Source organism: Nannobrachium achirus, assembly GCF_963921795.1.
Source record: "Nannobrachium achirus genome assembly, chromosome: 3".
Classification (NCBI taxonomy): Eukaryota; Metazoa; Chordata; class Actinopteri; order Myctophiformes; family Myctophidae; genus Nannobrachium; species Nannobrachium achirus.
The window spans coordinates 12,001,827-12,025,147 of NC_137812.1; the positions used below are offsets into that span (position 1 = coordinate 12,001,827).

General features: G+C 43.2%; 1 protein-coding gene across 1 annotated transcript in view; it reads right to left on the bottom strand.

Annotated features, from left to right (window-relative positions):
• The window catches only part of neurl1aa (neuralized E3 ubiquitin protein ligase 1Aa), a gene marked incomplete at both ends in the record, with an annotated part of 121,565 nt that overhangs the window by 38,344 nt on the left and 59,900 nt on the right, over positions 1-23,321 (bottom strand). The window lies entirely within an intron of this gene.

Consider the following 23,321-nt stretch of genomic DNA (forward strand, 5'->3'; position numbering starts at 1 on the left):
GAGTATCAGAAGTAGCCAATGATGCACTGAAATGTAGTCCAATTGGAAACATAACAGAAACACACTCGCACAGACAGAGTCATTCGAGCGACATATTCTTGTTATGGGTGTATAGTTTAAGAAAACATTTGAAAACATCATGGAAGTAACACCAACAACACCAGACAAAGACAAAATAACGCCCCCAAAAATATTGAAAGGAGACATAACGCTTCCAGTAGGACATGTTATTGCTACACATCCGCTCTATCTCGCATTCATCGTATCTATTTCCGTGCCCCAGACTGGCCACGCGAGACTACATTTTGTATAACACGGTTCTATTGTGAAAATAACAGATCTACATGCTCACAACGCCTCGCAACGTGAGGGGTTTGTCGCGCTATCCTACAAATACATTCATTCATCATTAATCATCAGTATCCTTGAATTGAATCACAATTGAATCTGCAAGCGAGTCAGACGGCAAGGCAAATATTTTTCTTCCAAAGGACTACAGTAATTTAACTGTGTTTAACCAACTGTCTCTACATGTATGTGGTGTTAAAATTACTCCATACGCTAGCAGACGTGTCACAGAGCTCATTTTCAACATGGGGAAATTAATTAGAGACCACACACACACACACACACACACACACACACACACACACACACACACACACAAACACACACACACACACACACATATATATGGTCACTTGCTCTGATATCTGTTCCAATGCGGAGTCAGCTCATTTCCAAATATGAACAAAATGTGCCAGTGTTTCCAATTAGGGAGAACACAATTATAAATGATAAAATATATTAAAGCAAAAGTATGTGTAATGGTCTGTGGTGGTAGTGCGTGCGTGTGTGTGTGTGTGTGTGTGTGTGTGTGTGTGTGTGTGTGTGTGTGTGTGTGTGTGTGTGTGTGTGTGTGTGTGTGTGTGTGCCTGCCTGTGTGTGTGTTCTGTGTCACTCCCTCTGGCTATAGCCTGTATTTGTACCGGAGAGGACACTATCCTCCCTGTAGTAGAGGTCCATTTATATCTGCCAAGACATGATGAACCCCATTCACACTGCTAGGCAGCGTAGCAGTCACCCACCACACACCCATTACTCCACCACTACACCAGGGGTTCCCAAACATTTTTTCCCAGGGCACCCCATGAACATTTTTTTTAAATCCGAGGCACCCCTCCATTCTAATTTTCACCCCCAGCACCTTATATTTATTGCATATCGTCGTTGTCGGGTGGAAACCTTGTATGTCCAAAATCGTTTGTTTTATAAAATGTACTAAACTAGTGAAAACAGCAGATACAAGCACACAAAACCTCGCATCGTGAGGCGTTGTGTGCTTGTAGATCGGCTGTTTTCACTAGTCTTGTATGACGAAGCAGGGCTTTGCTTTACCAAAAGACGTACACATTTGAAACATGGAGATACGAGGTTTCTGCCCGACAGTGACGACATTTTAGTGATTATGTTGCGAGGAAAACGTTAAGATAATAGCCATTTTGGTTAGAACTGACTGAAAATAACTTTGTACTTGAAGTTTAAAATGATACAAAATATTTTTTGTGTCCAAATAAATTCCAAATATTATCAAATTACCTCGCGGCACCCCTGGACTGCCGTCACGGCACCCCAGGGTGCCCCGTCACCCACTTTGAAAACCCCTGCACCACACAGTCAGACAGCCTCTCTGACTCCTACAGGGCACAGGATGCTTATCGTTGCTGTCCGCTGGAACACCAAAACTGGTAAGACCCAAAACTGTAACTTTTTAGAAAACCGAGGGGGGAAAAAAAGAACCTGTTCCAAATGGATCCCACTTCTGACACCAGTGTAACGACCAGAACAGTGCACCTCGCCCGGAGCCGGAGTCGAACCCAACACCAAGGCTCACCAGTCCAACCCCCACTTGTAGATCGTCTATTTTTGCTATACTTTTGAGTGACACTGTAGTGCAGGGTTCCCCAATCAGTTTTCCCCAAGGGCCGAATTATGTCTAGGGTACCAAGCCGAGGGCCGCAACATTGCGGGAGGCGGCGTTCCCGCTACTCCAGCAACAGTTAAGATATACTAGTGTTTTTGCTGCTCTTATATTATCTTGTGATGTTTTTTGTATCTGCTTATTGTAAGTCGCTTTGGATTAAAAGCGTCTGCTAAATGCCTAAACTGTAAACTGTAAACTATACCAACACTATTATACCGTAATTGCTGGACTATAAGCCGCACCTGAATATAAGCCGTACCAGCTAAATTTAGAACAAAAAACTAATGTTTACATATATAAGCTGCACCTGACTATAAGCCGCAGGTGTCCTTCCTGCTTCCCGCTAGAGCGCACCTGGCGGCCTTTAGCTGTAAAAATCTATGTATAAATCCTTGTTAAAGACCATTGTAAAACTAAGTAACTGGCCGTTAGCTGTAAAAATCTTGATATAAGCCGCACCGTTGTATAAGCAGCAGGGTTCAAAACATGTGAAAAAAGCCACGGCTTAATAGTCCGGCAATTGCGGTAATTATTATTGGTTGTGGCATTAATAATTAAGTTAAAAACTAATTAACCAGCCTGCTTGAAAAGTAGGCCTGCATCTGCAGCCAGTTGACAGTGCAGAGACATAATCGCATTCCTTTGATGCGATAACAAGCGGCCGTCAACTGCTTACTAGCATCAGCTGGACACAGACCTTCCCTCTGCAGTGCTCTAAAAGTGACTGGAGTCTGTCTCATTTCTCTCCAAAAGCCCTTAAATATGATTGAAAATTATTAAGGATTACTGTGAATATGGTAAGCTTACGTTTCATATCGCACTAACCTTACCTGTAACTTTCACTAGTCCCCCAAAAATATATATATATTAAAAAAAAAAAAAAAAAAAAAAAAACAGATACCCCCCCGTGGACTGCAAATGGGCCGCAGGCCTCCTATTGGGGAACCCTGCTGTAGTGTGACAAGTAGGGCAGGCGTTTAACGAGATGCGTTGAAATGTGGAGGTACGAGGATTGTGCCCCGGCGGCGGCGTTGTTATAGCCTCATCCCTATAAGCCTGCTGGTGGTGGGAGGTTTTAAGGAGACAGATGTAGCTGAAAATAACACCTCTAAATGCGTCTGCCTTCATGCCCACCGAGGCCTGCTGGCAGGGACGTGCAGAGAATGTTAGAGAGGCAGGGGCTTAAATGTCTAAAAAGGGCCTTTTGGTTGAAAATATCGAAAAGAATTTGCTATTTTCGATACTCGATACCACAATGAACTAAGCATAATCAAGTCAATACTGGAGATGTGGCGTAACGGCATGGATTTCTACACTTGGAGGGCACTTTCAACAAAAGATAATGCAATCAAGTTCAGGAAAAGTTGAGACAAGGCAATTCGCTTGAATGCTGCCTTCAGATATGGCATGGAAAGAGGGGCATTTGCATTTCTTTCACCAGAGTAAAAACTGCATTTATGGTCTAGAAAGCAAGGGCACTTTTTGCAGGCGGATAAAAAGGCAGGGGCTCGAGCCCCCTTTGATGTCTGTGTGTGCACCTGCCTGCCTGCTGGTAAAATTAGCCTGCCGTCCAGAGAGAGACTGTTGGTTAGTTAGGCCCTGCGGGGGGGTAAAGGAAAGGAAGGCCAGAGTGAGGTGTTCACACGGACACACTCTCTCCATCCATCACCGCTAAGCACCGCTGTCTGGCTCCTTGGCTGTTTTGTCTTATCTAGTGCTTATTTTATAGCCCACTACTCCGTCGTACAATGGTGTATTTTTGGTGTTTTTGCTCCCGGTGTTTAACTCATTTCTAGCCGATCCCAAGTATACTCGTGAAAAATACTCAAGTATTTAGAGTGCCGATCCCGAGTATACTTGCGTAAAATACTGTATATAGAGTAACGCTGGCGTTCTTACCCAACGGTCCGTTGGGAAGTGGTGGCACGATTGGACTCGCCGATTCATCATCATCACGGATGCATGTGCACAAAATAGTAATCCCTTAACATGGAGGCCGACGGCCGATCTCATCTTTAATGTCCATTATCTCCAAAAAACACTTTAGAAGCCAAGGATGGCATTAGATTCTCGCTAAAAAAACACATGTTGAAAGGCAACGGTCGGCCATTACACAAGCGCATGTGGATGACGATCGCTTCCGGTGAATGACGTAATGACGTCAAACCGGAAGTGTTTACGCAATGGCCTTCTGGCCTTCAAAATAAGAGAACGGTCGCGGATGAAGCCTCCGAGAGGCACACTGGACATTTAACCCGTTAATTTCTGGAGCACTAAATGGGTTAAAGAACTCAATGCTTATTTTGTACTGCAAAATAGAGCTGTTCTCCAAGCTCACGCAACGCGTCGCCTATAATGTCGTCCCCGTCAGGTGGAAACCTCATTTATGTCTCAAACCAGTTACTTTTCAGTAGGGGTGTACTCGTATCTCCGGAACCGTTGCCCCTATCCATGGCAAACTTTGCACACACACTCCTCGGATGGCAACTCACAACCTCATTTCTCACATGGCCCTCTCCTAGCGCCACCATGAGGCCGATTCTTGCAAAACACATTTTTGGACACTAATCCTACAGATTTTGGCCCAAAATCATGCAAAGTCATGTCATCAACATGGATCTGTCCCATTTCCCATATTCCCTCCTGATTGGCTACGAATGCCTTCTAAAGTTTGTGTGTACGACCTGACGGTCGCTTATCTCCCGATTAGGGAGTCTTACCGGTTATAATAAAATGATTGGCTTAGGAATATGACAAAAGAAAAAAAAATAACTCAAGTCTCCATGGGGTGAGTAAACGATAGGGGGAAAAAAGATCATTTGGGGGGTGAACTACTCTTTTAAGTATAAAATAATGGTTAAAGGGGTTAAAATCTAAAATGACACAGACGCCGCCAGGTCTTAATGGGATAACTGCGATCGGGAGGGATTGTTGTGTAATAATTGTGACCAGGCCACACACTTTGACTCCCTCAGGGGAACCTTTCCCAGGCCTGCTCACTATGTTGTGGAGCCCTCTATCTATCTGGGCCTGAGAGCCTGGGGACCCAGAGAGCCTCTGCAGGCCACTAGGCCAGAGGGCCTGGCTCCAGATAAAGCTCTTAGCCTCAATTAGCCGGGCGGTGTGGGGGTGGGCTGCTATCACTGCTCACTACTACAACCTGTACAAAACCAGGGGTGTCACACCAAAATTCTGGGCCCTGGGTGGGTACAAGGGTTCACTCACATTTTGTGCTTTAACTGTTGAAAAATAGCAGATATACAAGCTCACAGCGCGGCACCGAGTGCCGCGCTGCGAGCTGGTAGATCTGCTATTTTTGAAAAATCGTGAAAATGTGCACGGAGTCTGAATATCTCAAATCGTTCTAAGGTTTTTTTTTTTGAAAAACCTATGTTTCTATGTCAGTGGTGCTCAAATATTTTCATGTGAAGGGCCCTCAAAATGTTATGTATTTGGCCACGGACCCCCATCTCAAAATATTTAGTTCCAGGGACCCCCCCAGAAGCAAAATCTGAGTTACAAATGTTCGCTTAAAAAGTACATATATTCACAGATTTGCACACATTTTCACGACTTTTCAAAAATAGCAGATCTACAAGCTCGCAGCGCGGCACTCGGTGCCGCGCTGTGAGCTTGTAGATCTGCTATTTTTCAATTGCTAAATAATTAAGGCCCCCTCCACCTTGGGCCCTAGTAACTCAGTCCCACTTCCCACCCCCCTTGTGACGCCCCTGTGTACAACAGCGTTGCACAGTGAAAGCACACTGTGGCAAAGCCTCTTATGAGGCTGCTGCCGCTGCCTCCCCCACCAGCTGAACACAACTCACTCAAGGTAAAGGCAGGGACAACGGATGATTACATTTTAAAGGTTGTCGCTGTCGGGCAGAACTCTCTTATCTTCATATTCATGTTTCTTTTGCCCTACTCAGATACGTGCACACATAGACATCAAAGGGGGGTGGAGCCCCTGCCCTTTTATCCATCTGTAAAAAGTGCCCTATCAAGACCATGAATGCGTTTTTTACAATGGCGAAAGAAACGCAAATGCCCTCTCTCCATGCAATACCTGAAGGCAGCATTCAAGAGAATTGCCTTGTCCAAACTCTCCTGAACTTGAATGCAGCATCTTATGTTGAAATAATTGCCCTCTCTAGTCAAGCATCGAAAATAGCCAACCTCCAAGCTGCGCGACGCGTTGTGAGATATTTTCACCAATAGGCCCCTTTTAGAAATTTCAGCCCCTGCCTCTCTAAAATTTTCTGCACGTCCCAGGCCCTACTTGATCATCAAAACTCACTTAATCGCCCTATGAACAAATACAATGATAGGCCTACTTTGATTATATGTATCATCAATTTAACACTTCAGTATTAACATATCAGAAGTTGTCACTTATCTGTTGAATGTCAATATTAATACATTCAATTTATATGCCGAAAAAGGAATGATTTCCAGAGTATAAAAGTATTAGTCGTACACCTCGATTAATTTTGTCCCTTCAAGAGAAAAGAAACAATGTTTTGTTGCTGATGTATATTCATGTCATACAGAAACGTGAATACATTAGGCTGTGATGTATTTGTAACGTTGCATCATAGTTCTGCTCGGCAGTAAACAATGTAGAACATCATCAGTGATAGAGACAGGCGTGAATAGACCTGCACGTATAGGCATATAAACATTGACTGGCGTACGCGCGGAAAAAGCTGTCAATGCCGTCTCCCTAATAGTTTCACATTAATGGCCTATATGGATACCGTCTCTGTCGGGGTGGAAACCTCGTATGTCCTAAACTACTTTTCAGGTTTCCGATTCAAAAGTGTCAAAAGTAGCAGATCTACAAGCTCGAAACGCGACGCTGCTACTTTAACGTTTTTGTGTGACACTGTAAAATGATCAAGTAGGGCGTTAATTTACGAAAAAACACAAATATGGAGATAAGAGGTTTCTGCCCCCAACAGCAACAATATCATCGTTGTCAGGTGGAAACCTTGTATGTCCAAAACCGTTCGTTTTTATCATTTAAATTTTTTTACTAAACTAGTGAAAACAGCCGATTTACAAGCACACAACGCCTCGCGGTGCGAGGCGTTGTGTGCTTGTAGATCTGCTGTTTTCACTACTTTTGTGCAACGGCCTTGTCTGATAAAGCAGGGCTTTACTTCGCAAAAAAACATACGCATTTGAAACTTGGAGATAAGAGGTTTCTGCCCGACAGCGACGATGTGCTTTATCTCTGGAGCGTGGAATTAATTTCCCGTCTCGCTCCGTCTTTTTGATGTCTCTCCCTTTCCATCAAAGCCACACAGTCATGCACGAGCATGCACGCATCCACTGCGAAAACACAAACACTGACAACTGGCTACGATCGAGTAAGCCAGATTACAAGCCGGGTCTTCTGTCACACGTTGCCTGCCCGAGGAGATACGGAGTGATCGACAGCCTACCATCATTGGTTAACACTCGGGTGACTGAGAAAAAAAAACACTTCCACTCTGACTGCATTTATCAGTCAAATTGACAGGTAAATTCTCTCCCTTTTGGCCCAGGAGAGCAACACCTCCTCCCCTGCTGCCAGCGGGGGTTCTATTGTCTTCCACATGTGAATTAGCATTTCAAATGACCTCTCAAATGGGGAGCGCAAACAGTCAGAGTGGTATAATGGTATATTATTTCATACTTAGGAAACGTTTAAGAGTGGGGGAAAAAAAAAAGAAAAAAAAACGAGAACATAATGTCTTGAGTGTTTAGGAAAAGTCATGGAAGGGGACATTTCTGAGACCTTCACAGGGGGAGTTATTGCACTTTGCATCTCAGAATCGGTCAAAATGACCTCTTAGTCACCCGTGTGTTAAGCTGATCCAGCAAAATGTGTTACTACAGCATCGTGATAATTTCGACCACTTCATCCATACATGTTGGCTTTTCAAAAATAGCTGATCTACAAGCTTCTTGCCACACATTTTGAAAAAAAGTTGAGGGCCAAAAATACATAAATTAGGGGGTCTTTAGAAGAAAAAAAGTTTAAACACTATTGTTTAAAGGCCCGCTGACATGCCCCGAAATTATAAGAGTATGATACAGTACAGTAGGTCACATGGTCTCTCTGAAAACGGTCTGAAAAAGTCTGAAACTCATGTCACAGTGTAATCTGCCCCTCGCTCCCCAACAACAGCTGACCAGTACAGTAGTCTAAGTACAGTCAATTAATTTGATTGGCTTTAAATTGCGCATTCCCACAATGACATCATAAAAAATATTAATACTAACCCTAACCCTAACCCTAACCCTATATTTTAAGATTACTTTTTAAAGTGACAGTACCCCTTTAGGTGACAGTACCCCTTTAAGTGGTTAAAACCAGGATGGTTTTATGATCTGAAGCTAGACGGGGTGGTGTGAGGCAACACGCAGCACCTGAGGGAGTTCTCTCCACAAAGGCAAAGATTTTGACTAGGGATGTCCCGATACCACTTTTTTGCTGACCGAGTACGAGTACAAGTACTTCATGTTGAGTACTCGCCGATACCGAGTACCGATACGAGTACAATTAATAATACAAAATGTATTTAAATTACGCTTTTTTTTTTTCCTCTAAAAAAATATATTATCCAATTTCCGCAACTATAACATAATGTCAAATTATTATTTTTTTCTGGTATTCTCAGAAATGCATTCATTGATTTAGCCCACAGCAATCTGAGTTCCCAGAGGTAATTTCTTCCACCACTAGGTGGCGAAGCCCACAGAATCTCTATTCTCTTCAATCAATCGTCACTGGCAGGCAGGCACGTACACACATTGACAATTTGACATCAACGGGGGCTTGAGCCCCTGCCAGATCAGTCTGTAAAAAGTGTCCATGAATGCATTTTTTTACTATGGTAAAAAATGCAAATGTCCCCGGGCCCTTTCCATACCATAACTGAAGGCTGCATTCAAGAGAATTGTCCACCAAAAGGCCTTCTAGAAATATCAGCCCCTGCCTCTCTAAAATTTCTCTGCACGTCCCTGCAGACAGACACACACTTCACCGAGAGAGCGAGCTTGCAAGACAAGAGCGACAGAGACAAACAAACAAACACACACACAGCTTTCTAGTGGGAAGTTTAACTTACCTACAGTAGCCTATACTTTGCAATTTGCGTGAGGTGGTGAAGGATATATGAAAGAGATTCAACTTTAGAGGTAAGTTTAGCGCAACAAGGCATGCCGTGATGCTGATGCCTTTAAGTGGTCGCAGCTGTATCGTTGGAGCACTGGTGCCTCGTTCGCAGTGCGGCACTGTGAGCTTGCATATCTGCTATTTTTCAATAGCAAAAGTATAAAATAATTAAGGCCCTGGCTTTCACCTTGAGCCCTAGTAACTCAGTCCCACTTTTCTCCCCCTTGTGACGCCCCAGCAGAGTATCGGGCGCTGCCGTGAGAAGTATCTGGCGAGTACGAGTACAGCAAAATAGGGTTGTATCGGGTCGAGTACCGATACCACGAGTACCGATACCGCATCCCTAATTTTGACACCTCACATTAATTTGCGCTCAAATCATGAAGTCGTGCCGATATGAAAGATGATGACACATTAACACATTTAGAACGGGTACACATTATTGAGTTAGAACGGGTACACATTATTGAGTATCATTATTTTATGCTTTAACTATTGAAAAATAGCAGATATACAAGCTCACACCGAGTGCCGCGCTGCGAACTTGTAGATCTGTTATTTTTGAAAAATCTTGAAAATCAGAATTTTGACCCGATTCTATAAGTGTCTTTTGAATCCTTCTAAGATTTAAAAAAAAAACGATGTTTCTATGTCAGCAATCTGGCCAGTCATCGTCAAAGAAAAGGCCCTTTTCACTTAACTGGAGCTCAGTTAGTCTGTTCTTGAGAGACTACTATGTCAGTGGTTCTTAAACCTTTTCATGTGAAGGACCCCCAAAATTATATTTATTTGGCCACGGAACCCCATCTCAAAATATTTAGTTCCAGGGACCACCCAGAAGCAAAATTTGAGTTACAAACGTTCGCTTTGAAAGTACATACATTCAAAGATTTGCACACATTTTCATGACTTTTTCAAAAATAGCAGATCTACAAGCTCGCAGCGCGGTACGTGAGCTTGTAGAGCTGCTATTTTTCACTGGTTAAAGCATTCAATAATTCTAGACCTAAATGGGTTTAATTATGTGCCACATTTGACACGTCGGTGGAAGTAACAGCTTGGTCTAAGCCACCTACACAGGAGACAATGTCTGCAGCGTGGAATGATGACTCTGATGAGTCTCCGGAAAGTGATAGCGAAATGTAATTTGCAGTGGATGTTCAGCTTCAGTCATGCGAGGAGGGAGAAACATATCGCTGCCGGCGGGGGCGAAAACCTCTGAACACCACGTTCAAACTTTTTTGTCTTTTTTTCGTAAATCAACCCATTAACTCTTATACTGCTTTGGACGTTCCTGTTCGCCCCAATTCTAGAGAGTGAGGCGCGCCAATACGGCCGTTCGTTCGTTTACCTTGTTGATGTCCTTAAGCTGATGAGGGGTCGCGCCGCCGTGTACTGTAATCACATGGCGAGCAGTGATGGTCTTAAAAATCCATTATGCGTTAACATCAACGGAAACCAATTCTCTTCCGTGTTGATTTTCTCTGGCCCTGGGGCTTTGTGTACAATGTCTGTCCCCAATCTATGGCAAGACGGAACGGCCAAATTCACATTAATGGCATTACGCCGCCCTCTGCTGCCTGGTCTGTGAAAGTGCAGACCAGGCAGGCATGAAAGGCAAAAAAAAAAAGAAAAAAAAAAAAGTCTATCAATCTACTATAACATTGCAAAGGTAAGCCACTTTTTGATGGCACCAGACCCAATAAATAAATAAATAATCTGGCAGGATAAGAGTTAAGACACATTATTATGCATTATTACTTTAACCATTGTTTTATGCTTTAACTATTGAAATATAGCAGATATACAAGCTCACAGTGCGGCACCGAGTGCTGCGCTGCGAGCTTGTAGATCTGCTATTTTTGACCCGATTCAATAAGTGTCTTCTAAATCCTTTTTTTTTTTTGAAAAACTCATGTTTCAGTGGTGCTCAAACTTTTTCATGTCAAGGACCCCTATTATTATATGTATTTGACCGCGGACCCCCCCCCCCCCCCCCATCTCAAAATATTTTGTTCCAGGGACCCTGAGAAAAAAATATATATATTCAAAGATTTTCAAAAGAATATATGATTTAAAAAAAATAGCAGATCTACAAGCTTCTGCCCCGCCAGCAGCGATATGTTTCTCCCTCCTTGCACTCGGTGCCGCACTGTGAGCTTTTATATCTGCTATTTTTTTAATAGTTAAAGCATAAAGTAATGGTTAAAGTGGTTATAATCTAGAGTAACACAATTCCAGGTCTAAATGGGTTATTGATCATACTACAGTGTAACACAAAAGCATCAAAAGTAGCAGATCTACAAGCTCGAAACGACTTAGCTTGTTGATCTGCTACTTTTGCTGTTTTGGGATGAACCGTGAAAAGTAAGGTTACCGTATGGCGAAAAGTAGTTTTCGTCATATGAGGTTTCTACCCGACAGAGACGATAATTGTTTAGATCTACCGCACTTGCAGCAGTTACTTTTTCCACCCATGACAGCCAGTTAATTCTAATGGACTGCTGAATTCCTCCACTGTCTGAAAGGTACAGGACGTAGCTGGTAGAGCCTGGGGCCACGGCAGCATGAGATGAATGCAGGGGTGTCAATTGGGTATGGCAGGGGTATGCAGCAGCTGCCATACCCTGGATCCAGGGGGGAAAATAAAAGTTACTTTTAAATATAAATCCATGAATGTCTCTTTGTCTAGCTGCGTTGTTTATTATGTTGTTAGATTACAGTAAAATAACTACAAATGCAAAATTTAACATAATGGTCACTTTAACAAGGTATTATAATGATATTCTCCACACTTGTGTTCTCCCCATCTTGACAAAACGGTATATTACCAGGTTCCGCAGGTCAGCTGCACAGGTGCAATGCATTATTGTTAATTGTGGCACGTTTACTAACATGCTAAGTTATAGCTGCACTTGAACAACCATTCCAGGCTGCCATATCCAGCCCAAGAAACCGTAGAAACCTGTGTAAAAAACGGACAAAAGTAGTTTGTTTTTTTCAGAGATTGTGAAAATAGCCGATCTACATGCTCAGAGCGAGGCGTTGTGAGCATGTAGATCTGCTATTTTCACAATAGAACCGTGTTATCTAAAATGTAATGCCTATTTTCCATGAGGACTCCCATCTTTGCCATACCCTAGCTTTTGCTGAACTGACGCCACTGGATAAATGTACTAGCACACTTCATTGCTGTCGGGCACAAACTCCGCATCTCCCGCGTTGCAATTTCTTTTGGGTTTGCTCGTAAATTAACCCATTTAGGCCTAGAATTATTGACTGCTTTAACCAGTGAAAAATAGCAGATATACAAGCTCACAGCGCGGCACCGAGTGCCGCGCTGCGAGCTTGTAGATCTGCTATTTTTGAAAAAGTCGTGAAAATGTGTGCAAATCTTTGAATATTTATGTATTTTCAAAGCGAACGGTTGTAACTCAAATTTTAGCTTCTGGGTGGTCCCTGGTACTAAATATTTTGAGATGCGGGGGTCCGTGGCCAAATACATATCATTTTGGGGGTCCTTCACATGAAAAGGTTTGAGAACCTCTGACATAGTAGTCTCTCAAGAACAGACTAGCTGAGCTCCGGTTAAGTGAAAAGGACCTTTTCTTTGACGATGGCTGGCCAGATTGCTGACACAGAAACAAAGGTTTTTCAAAAAACCTTAGAAGGATTCAAAAGACACTTATAGAATCGGGTCAAAATTCTAATTTTCACGATTTTTCAAAAAATAGCAGATCTACAAGCTCACAGCGCTGTGAGCTTGTATATCTGCTATTTTTCAATAGTTAAATCATAAGATAATGATACACAAAATGTGTACACGTTCTAAATGGGTTAATGCAATAATACTTCACCATCCAAAAGTGTCACACAAAAGCTGTAAAAAATAGCAGATCTACTGTACAACAGCAGATCACAACACGTCTTCTGGTACTGATATTTGACGTTTCCACCTCTTATCGACACTTGACTCGCAGGTAACCTCAGAGGAACTCCAGAGGTGTGTTTAAGGAACTGAACACGAGACGGAAAGATCATAGCAAGACATCATGTCCCCTTGGGGGAAAGCAGAACCTCATTTTTCACCCAGTGCCAATTGCCTAAAGCCTCGATCAGAGTCGGCTCCGCGGTGGAAGGCTATCCACCTCGGTGTAGTCTTTTTGAGTCATAAAACTACAACGTTACGTCATTCCTCGCGGTGAAGAGCTTTCCACCGCGAGTCCCGACACATCTCTCTGTTTTTACTATCAGACAGATACTGTAGGCTCTTCACCCCGTTCACTGATTGGTCGATCTAGACCAGTCAGTCACGGTGAATAGGACTTCACCGTGACGGACTATGATGGCCTTCACTTATTTTCTTATTTGAGGTGGAAGGCTTTCCACCTCAAATTTGCGGTGGATAGCTCTTCACCGCAGACTCTGATCGAGGCTTAAGCCAGGGGTTTTCAAAGAAGGGTGACGGGGTACCCTGGGGTGCCGTGACGGCAGTCCAGGGGTGCCACGAGATCATTTGATAATATTTGGACACTTAATAAAATAATAAAACTTGAAGTACAAAGTTATTTTCAGTCAGTTCTAACCAAAATGGCTATTATCTCAACGTTTTCCTTGCAACATAATCACTAAAATATCGTCACTGTCGGGCAGAAACCTCGTATCTCCAAGTTTCAAATGTGTACGTCTTTTGGTAAAGCAAAGCCCTGCTTCATCGTACAAGACCGTCACACAAAACTAGTGATGCGAGGCGTTGTGTGCTTGTAGATCGGCTGTTTTCACTAGTTTAGTACATTTTATAGATGATAAATGCAAAATGAACGGTTTTGGACACAAGGTTTCCACCCGACAACGATGATATGCTATAAATATAAGGTGCTGGAGTGAAAATTATAATGTAGGGGTGCCTCGGATTAAGAAAAATATTTATGGGGTGCCCTGAGACAAAAAAGTTTGGGAACCCCTGGCTTAAGCTGTAATCCTGGGCTCTGCTCTCCCTCTGCCACGCCTGGGGAGAGCCCCGAACTGAGCTCATTTTTCCTTCAGTGCATGAGGAGTGAACACGCCGCTTCTTTTCACCTGACAGGGTGGATCTTCCCTGGTTGGACGTATAGCGTGTAAAAGGAACACGTTATTCCAACCAGTTCCTTTCCCCTCCATCAGGCGCCCCGACCGGCCAGGGGGAGGCAGTATAGAGACCAGGATTACTGCATGTTTTTTGTGAGGCTATCTAACCTAGGAGACACAGGGAGAACATGCAAACTCCATACAGAAAGGCCCTTTTGCCAACCCCACCTAGGGTGTGGGTGCACAAGGGGGGGAAAAGTGGGACTGAGTTGCTAGGGCCCAAGGTGGAGGGGGCTTAATTATTTTATACTTGAGCTATTGAAAAATAGCAGATATACAAGCTCACAGCGCAGCACTCGCAAGCTTGTAGATCTGCTATTTTTGAAAAGTCGTGAAAATGTGTGTATATCTTTGGATATAATGTATATGTATTTTTAAGCGAACATTTGTAACTCAAATTTTGCTTCTGAGGGGGTCCCTGGAACTAAATATTTTGAGATGGGGGTCCGTGGCCAAATACATATCATTTTAGGGGTCCTTCACATGAAAAAGTTGAGCACCGCAGACATAGAAACATATGTTTTTTCAAAAGACCTTAGAAGGAATTGAAATATTCAAAGACTTGTGCCGCGCTGTGAGCTTGTATATCTGCTATTTTTCAATAGTTAACACTCAAATACCTGGAACGCGCCCGAGTCGCGTTAGATTTTAACCACTTTAACCATTATTTAATGCTTTAACTATTGAAAAATAGCAGATATACAAGCTCACAGCGCGGCACCGAGTGCCGCGCTGCGAGCTTGTAGATCTGCTATTTTTGAAAAATCTTGAAAATGTGTGCAAGTCTTTGAATATCTTTGACCCGATCTTTGACCCGACTTCTAAATCCTTCTTCTAAATCATGTTGTTCTCAAACTTTTTCATGTCAAGGACCCCCCAAAATTACAGGTATTTGGCCGCGGACCCCAATCTCAAAATATGTTGTTCCAGGGACCCCCCAGAAGCAGAGATTTGAGTTACAAAAGTTTGCTTTGAAAAATATACATCGAAAAATATGCACACATTTTCACGATTTTTCAAAAATAGCAGATCTACAAGCTCGCAGCGCGGCACCGAGCTTGTATATCTGCTATTTTTCAATAGTTAAAGCACCCAGGGCCCAGGGCCCAGAATGTGGTGTGACACCCCTGCAACCTAGCCATCTGCCCCCCCATGCCTGCCTGCCTGCCTGCCTGGCTCTCCGTGGTGCACCTGCTCTCCTTCTGGGTATACAGATACAACCTCTTTGTCCCATCGGACCCCCCCTCCCCTCCCCTCCCCCCCTCAGTCACAGATGTGCACTCCTATTGGTGGAGGCCGCGGCAACAACAACAACGCGAGGAGGCCTTCTGAAAAGAAGCTCACAGACACTTTGTACTCTGTGTGTGTGTGTCGCTCGTTGTAACGGAGCTAGGGAACACACACTGCAGCTGCGGCACTGCCACACTGAACAACAGTGGTGGGAAAAAAAAGTACTCAAATGGTTTCACTTAAAGGGGTACTGTCACCCAAAGGGGTACTGTCACTTTAAAAAGTCATCTTCAAATATGAGTTGATATGTTTATGATGTCATTGTGGGAATGCGCAATTATAAGCCAATCAAATGAATTGACTGTACTTGCGACTACGTACTGTACTGGTCAGCTGTTGTTGGGGAGCGAGGGGCAGATTACACTGTGACATGAGTTATTTCAGACCGTTTTCAGACCAATACTGTATCATACTATTATAATTTGTGGTCGTGTCAGCGGGCCTTTAAGTACAGCACTTGAGTAAAAGGTGCTTATAGTCACTTTACAACCCCAGTGAGCAATATGATCGGCCTAGATGTATGTCTAAAATTGGTCTAAAAGTGAACGTTTTTTTAAACGTTCACTATTAAGGTCGTTGCACACTGCTGCGTTTTTCAGGCCGAATATCGGGGTGAATTTCGGAGCGCGTAAATAAAAGAATCAACTTCACGTTATGTCAATCACGTTTGCACACTGCCGCCAGTTTCGTATTTATTTTCGGACCAAGGTTGATTTTTTCAGATTTTCGCAACTGTGGCCACTGGGTCCTCTCTCTCTCCTTGGCCTGAAAAATGCTTTCGATGATTTCTGATTTCCAAAGCGCAACGAAAAAACGCAGTGTGCAACCAGCTTTAGACGTTATTTCAACGGCTATATATAGACGGTCTCTATATAGACGTCTAATCAATGTCTAATCTAAGTTTAGACGTCTAAAATACTTAACATTTTTGACCAATTTTAGACCAATTTTGAACTAACGTTTAGACGTATATAAGACGTCTAATAGCCCGAAAAATGCTCAGTGGGACACTGCTGAGAAGGGAACAAAAACAAGATCACATCACAAAGCTCTTCACGAAGCTCTCTGAATTAATTTAATTTACAAACCCTGCACCTGTTGGGCTGAACCATTAATTCATTCATAGAGGGGGGATATACGGGTCACCTCCCTTCTAAACCCTGGCTGGATGCTGCTTTTCTTCCATCAAATCCTGTCCACACGTGGCACTTTTTTTCCTTTTCTTTTTTCCTCACTGTTGGCTGGAAACCTTGTATGTCATAAAACCGTTAGTTTTTTTGGTATTATTAAACAGAATTGTGAACCTATTTAGGCCTGAAAAATACCCAAACATTTCTTCTAAATCCTAACAACTATCTGAAAAACATTTCGTCGTTGTCGGGTTGAAAACTGTTCGTTATGCATTTATCATTTTAAAAATGATTTAAACTAGTGAAAACAGCCGACCTATAAGCACACAACGCCTCGCACCGCGAGGCGTTGTGTGCTTGTAGATCGGCTGTTTTCACTACCTTTGTGTGATGGCCTTGTACGGTGAAGCAGGGCGAAAAAACATACAAATTTGAAACTTGGAGATACGAGGTTTCTGCCCGACAGTGACGATATGCAGTGATGCTCAAACTTGTCGAGAACTCCTAGAAATATATGTATTTGACCGCAGACTCCATCTCAAAATATTTTGTTCCAGGGATGCCCGGCTCCCCTCCAGAAACAAAGATTTGCTTTAAAAAATATATATATTTTGAACATTTGCACAAATTTTCATCATTTTTCAAAAATAGCAGATCTGCAAGCTTGCAGCGCCACACTCGCTATTTTTCAATAGTTAAAGCATAAAATAAGGGTTAAAGAGGATTTCGGAAAACTGCCGATACCGGCCCACAGCACGTCCCGCTGTGAGCTTGTAGTACGTCTATTTTCACTATGCTTTTGTGCGGACCTGATGAAGCAGGGTATTCATTTACGTTAGGTTATGAAGATACAAGGGTTCCGCTCGACAGCGCAGATCCACTCCTCCCCACCCCGCCCGAGTGTTTTCTGATAAGGATAATTCGGCACCTGTTGGGCTAATCCAACAATAATACTCAGCCTGGAGGGGGAATGGAGAGAGAGAGAGAGAGCGAGAGAGAGAGAGAGAGCGAGAGAGAGAGAGAGAGAGAGTGTGTGTGTTTTGGCCAGCACATGGGCTCATGCTTTGGCTCGGAGCTCTAAGTGTTTTTGATTAGCTTGCGATGCAGACTAGCTAATGCTGCGCGGCGCGTGGGGAGGTGAAGAGAGGGGGAGGCAGATTAGTGCTGGAAGAACTACTCTGATTTATTTTTCTATTTTTTTTTTTACTTAGAAGTAGCGATGCCATGTGCAATACCATGATATAAAGGTATACTGTTACAAGTAAAGGGGTCCTGTATTCAAAATTTGAGTATAAGTAGAAATATATGGGCGTCAAAATTGTACAGTCCTAGTCGAGTGTACAGCAGTCTCTGTTACTTTTCAGCATTCAAATTCAAAAACTGTAAAAGTAGCAAGATCTACAAGCTCGAAACATTTGATACTTTTTGTGTGACGCAGTAGTAAAAGTAGTAGGAGGAAGAAGGCTGGCTAAAGGGCTGTCCATACTGTCTCCAACCACCAAACTTTTCGTCTGAGAGTTTTCGTGCAGCTTTCCGAACTCTAATTTGGGGTCAGGGTTTTTAGAGGTTCCCGAGTGACGTCATTTTGTTGTTGAACCGGACAAGCTCTGAGCCTGTAGATTGGCTATTTTCACTGCTGTTATGCAACACTATAGTATGCTGAAGTAGGGCATTCATTTACAAAAGAAAACATTAAAAGTAGGGCTGTCACGATTATGACATTTTACATGACGATTAATTGTCACTCAAATAATTGCGATTAACGATTTAATTGTGTTTTTGTCGTTGACAATTATATTTCTGTTTGGCTTTTAGGCTTTGAAGTTGCACATGGTAGATGTGACACATAACCTAAATATACAAAGAAATGACTGACATATTTGACAACTTTATACTTAAAAAAGAACATTGATAGTGGAAATAGACGATCTACAAGCTCACAACGGTAGATCTGCTATTTCCACTATTTTTGAAATTCTTTCAACGTTTTTCAACATATAAACGATTATGACGATTATGAAAAATAATCGCGACTATGTCAAATAATCTTGATTGGACGATTATGGAATAATTGTGACAGCCCTAATTGAAATAAGGAGCTACACAAGGTTTCTGCCCGACAGCAGCCACATCTGAATGGGCTTATAGCTCCTATCCACCAGTCTCATGAGGGGACCACATCTGATGTAAGTGGAGGGAGAAACGTGAAATGAGAGGAGAGGAGAGGAGAGGAGAGGAGAGGAGAGGAGAGGAGAGGAGAGGAGAGGAGAGGAGAGGAGAGGAGAGGAGAGGAGAGGAGAGTTGGACATGAAGATAGAGGAGAGCCCTAGATACTGGATGTGAGGATATTCTCCTTGCTGTGGAGTGGAAACCTTGTATGTCCAAAACGGTCACCGTTCACATGGAAAATAATAGAACCTGTGTTCCAATGGATCCAATGTAGTTAGTTGTTATTAAGTCACAAGGCCTTGTTACTGGCTTTCATTGGTTAGATATCATTTATAAAACCCACCACTTCCAGTCCACCTCCAAGCGAACACCTTGTAGATCACCTAGTTAATCTACTTGTGTGCGACACTATTGTATGACAAAGTAGGGCATTCATTTCAGAGAAGAAAGAAGGTATATATATATATATATATATATATATATATAGTCGTTGTTGGGTGAAAATCTTGTATGTCCAAAACCGTTCGTTTTGCATTTAACATTTTAGAAATGATTTAAACTAGTGAAAACAGCCGATCTACAAGCACACAACGCCTCGTGGTGCGAGGCGTTGTGTGCTTGTAGATCGGCTGTTTTCACTACTTTTGTGCGACAGCCTTGTATGATGAAGCAGGGATTTACTTTGCGAAAGAACGGATACATTTGAAACTTGGAGATACGAGGTTTTTGCCTGACAGGCAGTGTCTGCAGCGGTGATATAATGAAAGCACCAGAGGATAAGACATTAACGACAGGGGAAGAGAAGAGAAGAGAAGAGAAGAGAAGAGAAGAGAAGAGAAGAGAAGAGAAGAGAAGAGAAGAGAGGAAATGAGAGGAGACGTTGAGAAAGATGAATCCCCCACGCGGGGCACAGAGAGCCTATAATGAAGCCTGGAGCCAAAGAGAGAAAGATGGGGGGAGCAGGGGCGTCACAAGGAGGGGGGAAAGTGGGACTGAGTTATAGGGCCCAAGGTGGAGGGGGCTTTATTGTTTTATACTTTAGCTATCGAAAAATAGCAGATCTACAAGCTCACAGCGCGGCACCGAGTGCCGCGCTGCGAGCTTGTAGATCTGCTATTTTTGAAAGGTTGTGAAAATGTGTGCAAATCTTGAATATATGTATTTTTTTAAGAGAACATTTGTAACTCAAATTTTGCGTCTGGGGGGTCCTTGGAACTAAATATTTTGAGATGGGGGTCCGTGGCCAAATACATATCATTTTGGGGGTCCTTGACATGAAAAGGTTTGAGCACCACTGACATAGAAACATAGGTTTTTTCAAAAAACCTTAGAAGGATTTGAAATATTCAAAGACTCGCACACATCTTTCAAGATTTTTCAAAAATAGCAGATCTACAAGCTCGCAGCGCGGCACTCGGTGCCACGCTGTGAGCTTGTAGATCTGCTATTTTTCAATAGTTAAAGCACAAAATAATTGTGCCGGGGGGGCCCGCAGTGAATCCTTGGGAACCCAGGGCCCAGAAGTTGGTGCGACACCCCTGTGGGGGAGAGAGAGATCGAGAGAGACAGAGATTACAGTTCACTGACCAACCGTGGAATTTAGAAAGCTCAAGCTAACCCAGCGGGAGGGAGATCAAAGTAAAGGATACATGGAAGGTGTGCTTGCTGTGTTCACTCCCTGACACACTGACCCAGTCCTCCTCCCTCACTGGTGGTGGGGAGGCTGGAGGTTCAGTTATAGTGGGCTTCTGGGATATATATAGGCCAGCGGTTCACTACTACGCCTTCCCTGGACCAGGAGACACGCTTGAAACAATGTCAAAAGGCGTTCGCGGTGCCTTTTCAGAGTAGGGGTGGCGATATGGTGATAAATATCGGTGAGGCGATACAATGTCTCCACGATATGCCTTTTCAGAGATATCGTATATCGAGGGCTTTTTGGAGCGAAAATAGCGTAAGTGACATTGTAATTCTTTTCACAGGACATCTTTCCATTGATTGTAATTATTTAATTAAAAACCCAAAAGTACTGCGTGGATGGGCGGGGGAATAATAAAATACATGAAAAGAAATGTTATGGTGTGGCCCCTTTAACGCAAATCTTTGCTTCTGGGGGGTCCCTGGCACAAAATATATCATTTTGGGGGTCCTTGCCATTATTAATGGCAAGGACTACTACTACAGCTCATGGGCTAACTGGGTATTGCCTTTTGCAGGACATGTGGAATCTAATACAAGGGTTCAAATCCCAGACAGGACATAAAAAGTCACAGCCTGCGGCTTTAACTTGGTTCAAGACGACCGTGAAATAGAGTTTGGCTTTTATGTGTGTTTTGGTTTTTGGCTGGACGTTTCCAATCACAGCAGGTGATTAAGTTTAATTGCTTTCAGCGGAGCATTTGATTATGGCAGCACAGACAGTCATCCTCGTAAGATGATGTCCGTTATAAACAGGCTCCAGCACATTCAAAGAGAGGTGGAAAGTAACTAAGTACATTTACTCAAGTGCTGTTCACTTGTGTATTTGTTCAATACTTTATACTTCAACCCCACTACGTCTCAGCAGGGACGTGCAGAGAATGTTAGAGAGGCAGGGGCTGACATTTCTAAAAGGGCCCTTTTGGTGAAAATATCAAGCTCGGAGCTTGGAGGTCGATGCTTGGTATCTACACAGAGAGGATAGTTCTTTCAACATAAGATGCAGGAGAGTTTGGATAAGGCAATTCTCTTGAATGCTACCTTCAGGTATGGCATGGATGAGGACATTTGCATTTCTTTCACGTTAGTAAAAACTGCATTCATGTTCTGGAGAGGGCACTTTTTACACAAGGATAAAATGGCAGGGGCTCAAGCCCCCTTTGATGTCTATGTGTGCACGTGCCTCCGTCTCAGAGGCGACAGTGGGGAATTTAAGGAGCCCGTTTCTACTACCGCGACGTGAGGCGGGACTACGGCTGCTATGACGTAATCGCCGTTGCGGTCCAAACCGCTAAGCAAACAGCCGTTGGTGACGGGGTCCCACCCCTTTCGCTGAACTCTCTGGTTCCCATGGCGACGAGTCTACGCAGCAGGCGTTGTAGGCGCTACGTGGAAAGCTAGCTCCTGCCGTAGTAGAGAATATGAAAAAATAGCAGATATACAAGCTCACAGCGCGGCACCGAGTGCCGCGCTGCGAGCTTGTAGATCTGCTATTTTTGAAAAATCGTGAAAATTTGAATTTTGACCCGATTCTAGTGTCTTTTGAATCCTTATAAGGTTTTTTTTTTAAAAACCTATGTTTCTATGTCAGCAATCTGGCCAGCCATCGTCAAAAAAAAGGTCCTTTTCACTTAACTGGAGCTCAGTTAGTCTGTTCTTGAGAGACTACTATGTCAGTGGTTCTCAAACCTTTTCATGTGAAGGACCCCCAAAATGATATTTATTTGGCCACGGACCCGCATCTCAAAATATCTAGTTCCAGGGGCCACCCAGAAGCAAAATTTGAGTTACAAACGTTCGCTTTGAAAATACATATATTCAAAGATTTGCACACATTTTCACGACTTTTTCAAAAATAGCAGATCTACAAGCTCGCAGCGCGGCACTCGGTGCCGCGCTGTGAGCTTGTATATCTGCTATTTTTCACTGGTTAAGGCATTCGGTTTTCTTTTCTCTTTCTTTGTCTTGTTTACTCTTTTTCCTACATTCATAAGAGAGTGTGTCAACCGGCCCACCGAAGCCCTCCACCACCACCACCCCACGAGTCCCGCTTTGCCATCTCCGGTCTGAAATCAGCTGGTCACAATAAATAATGGTGTTGATTCCCTTTGGCAGCTTCAGAATGCGGGGTGTGCCGGCATCACATACCAGAACACCAGACTTTCTATGGCTGGATAGTGTAGTGGGTCCACATTAAGACGAAGCTTTGGAACCATACAGTCAAATCCTGAGCGTTAATTTCACCCTGAGAGAGTGCACAATGGACAATGCACATGGAACCAAAGTGGTCCTTTGGATTCCTTGAGGGTGGTTCAAATTGACCCTAACTATGAGCGACGGACACAGGGCAGCCGTAAAGCGTGTGGCTTCTTCAAAACCATGTGACTTCCATAGGGAATGAATTGGACGCTGCAAAAATAGCAGATCTACAAGCTCACAACGCCTCGCAGAATGGCTATTTTCGGCAAAGATGTTTAGTGTAGAGAGGAAAATGAGCGTCCTGATATACATCCAAACTAAGGCTGGGCAATATATCGAAAATGTACCTATATCGAGGTATCAACATGCGAGGTATACATATCGACGAAGATGGCTTGAGATGAGGTATTGGTGTATGTGTCAAATTAATTAACAGACACACTATGCATGCACGTAGCACATGCAAAAAAGCAGTCCATCTGTAACTGGTGTGGTTATTTCAATAAAACTATTGTTGGAAAATGGAAATAAGGCATTTAATTTCTTTATTCTGTGTACT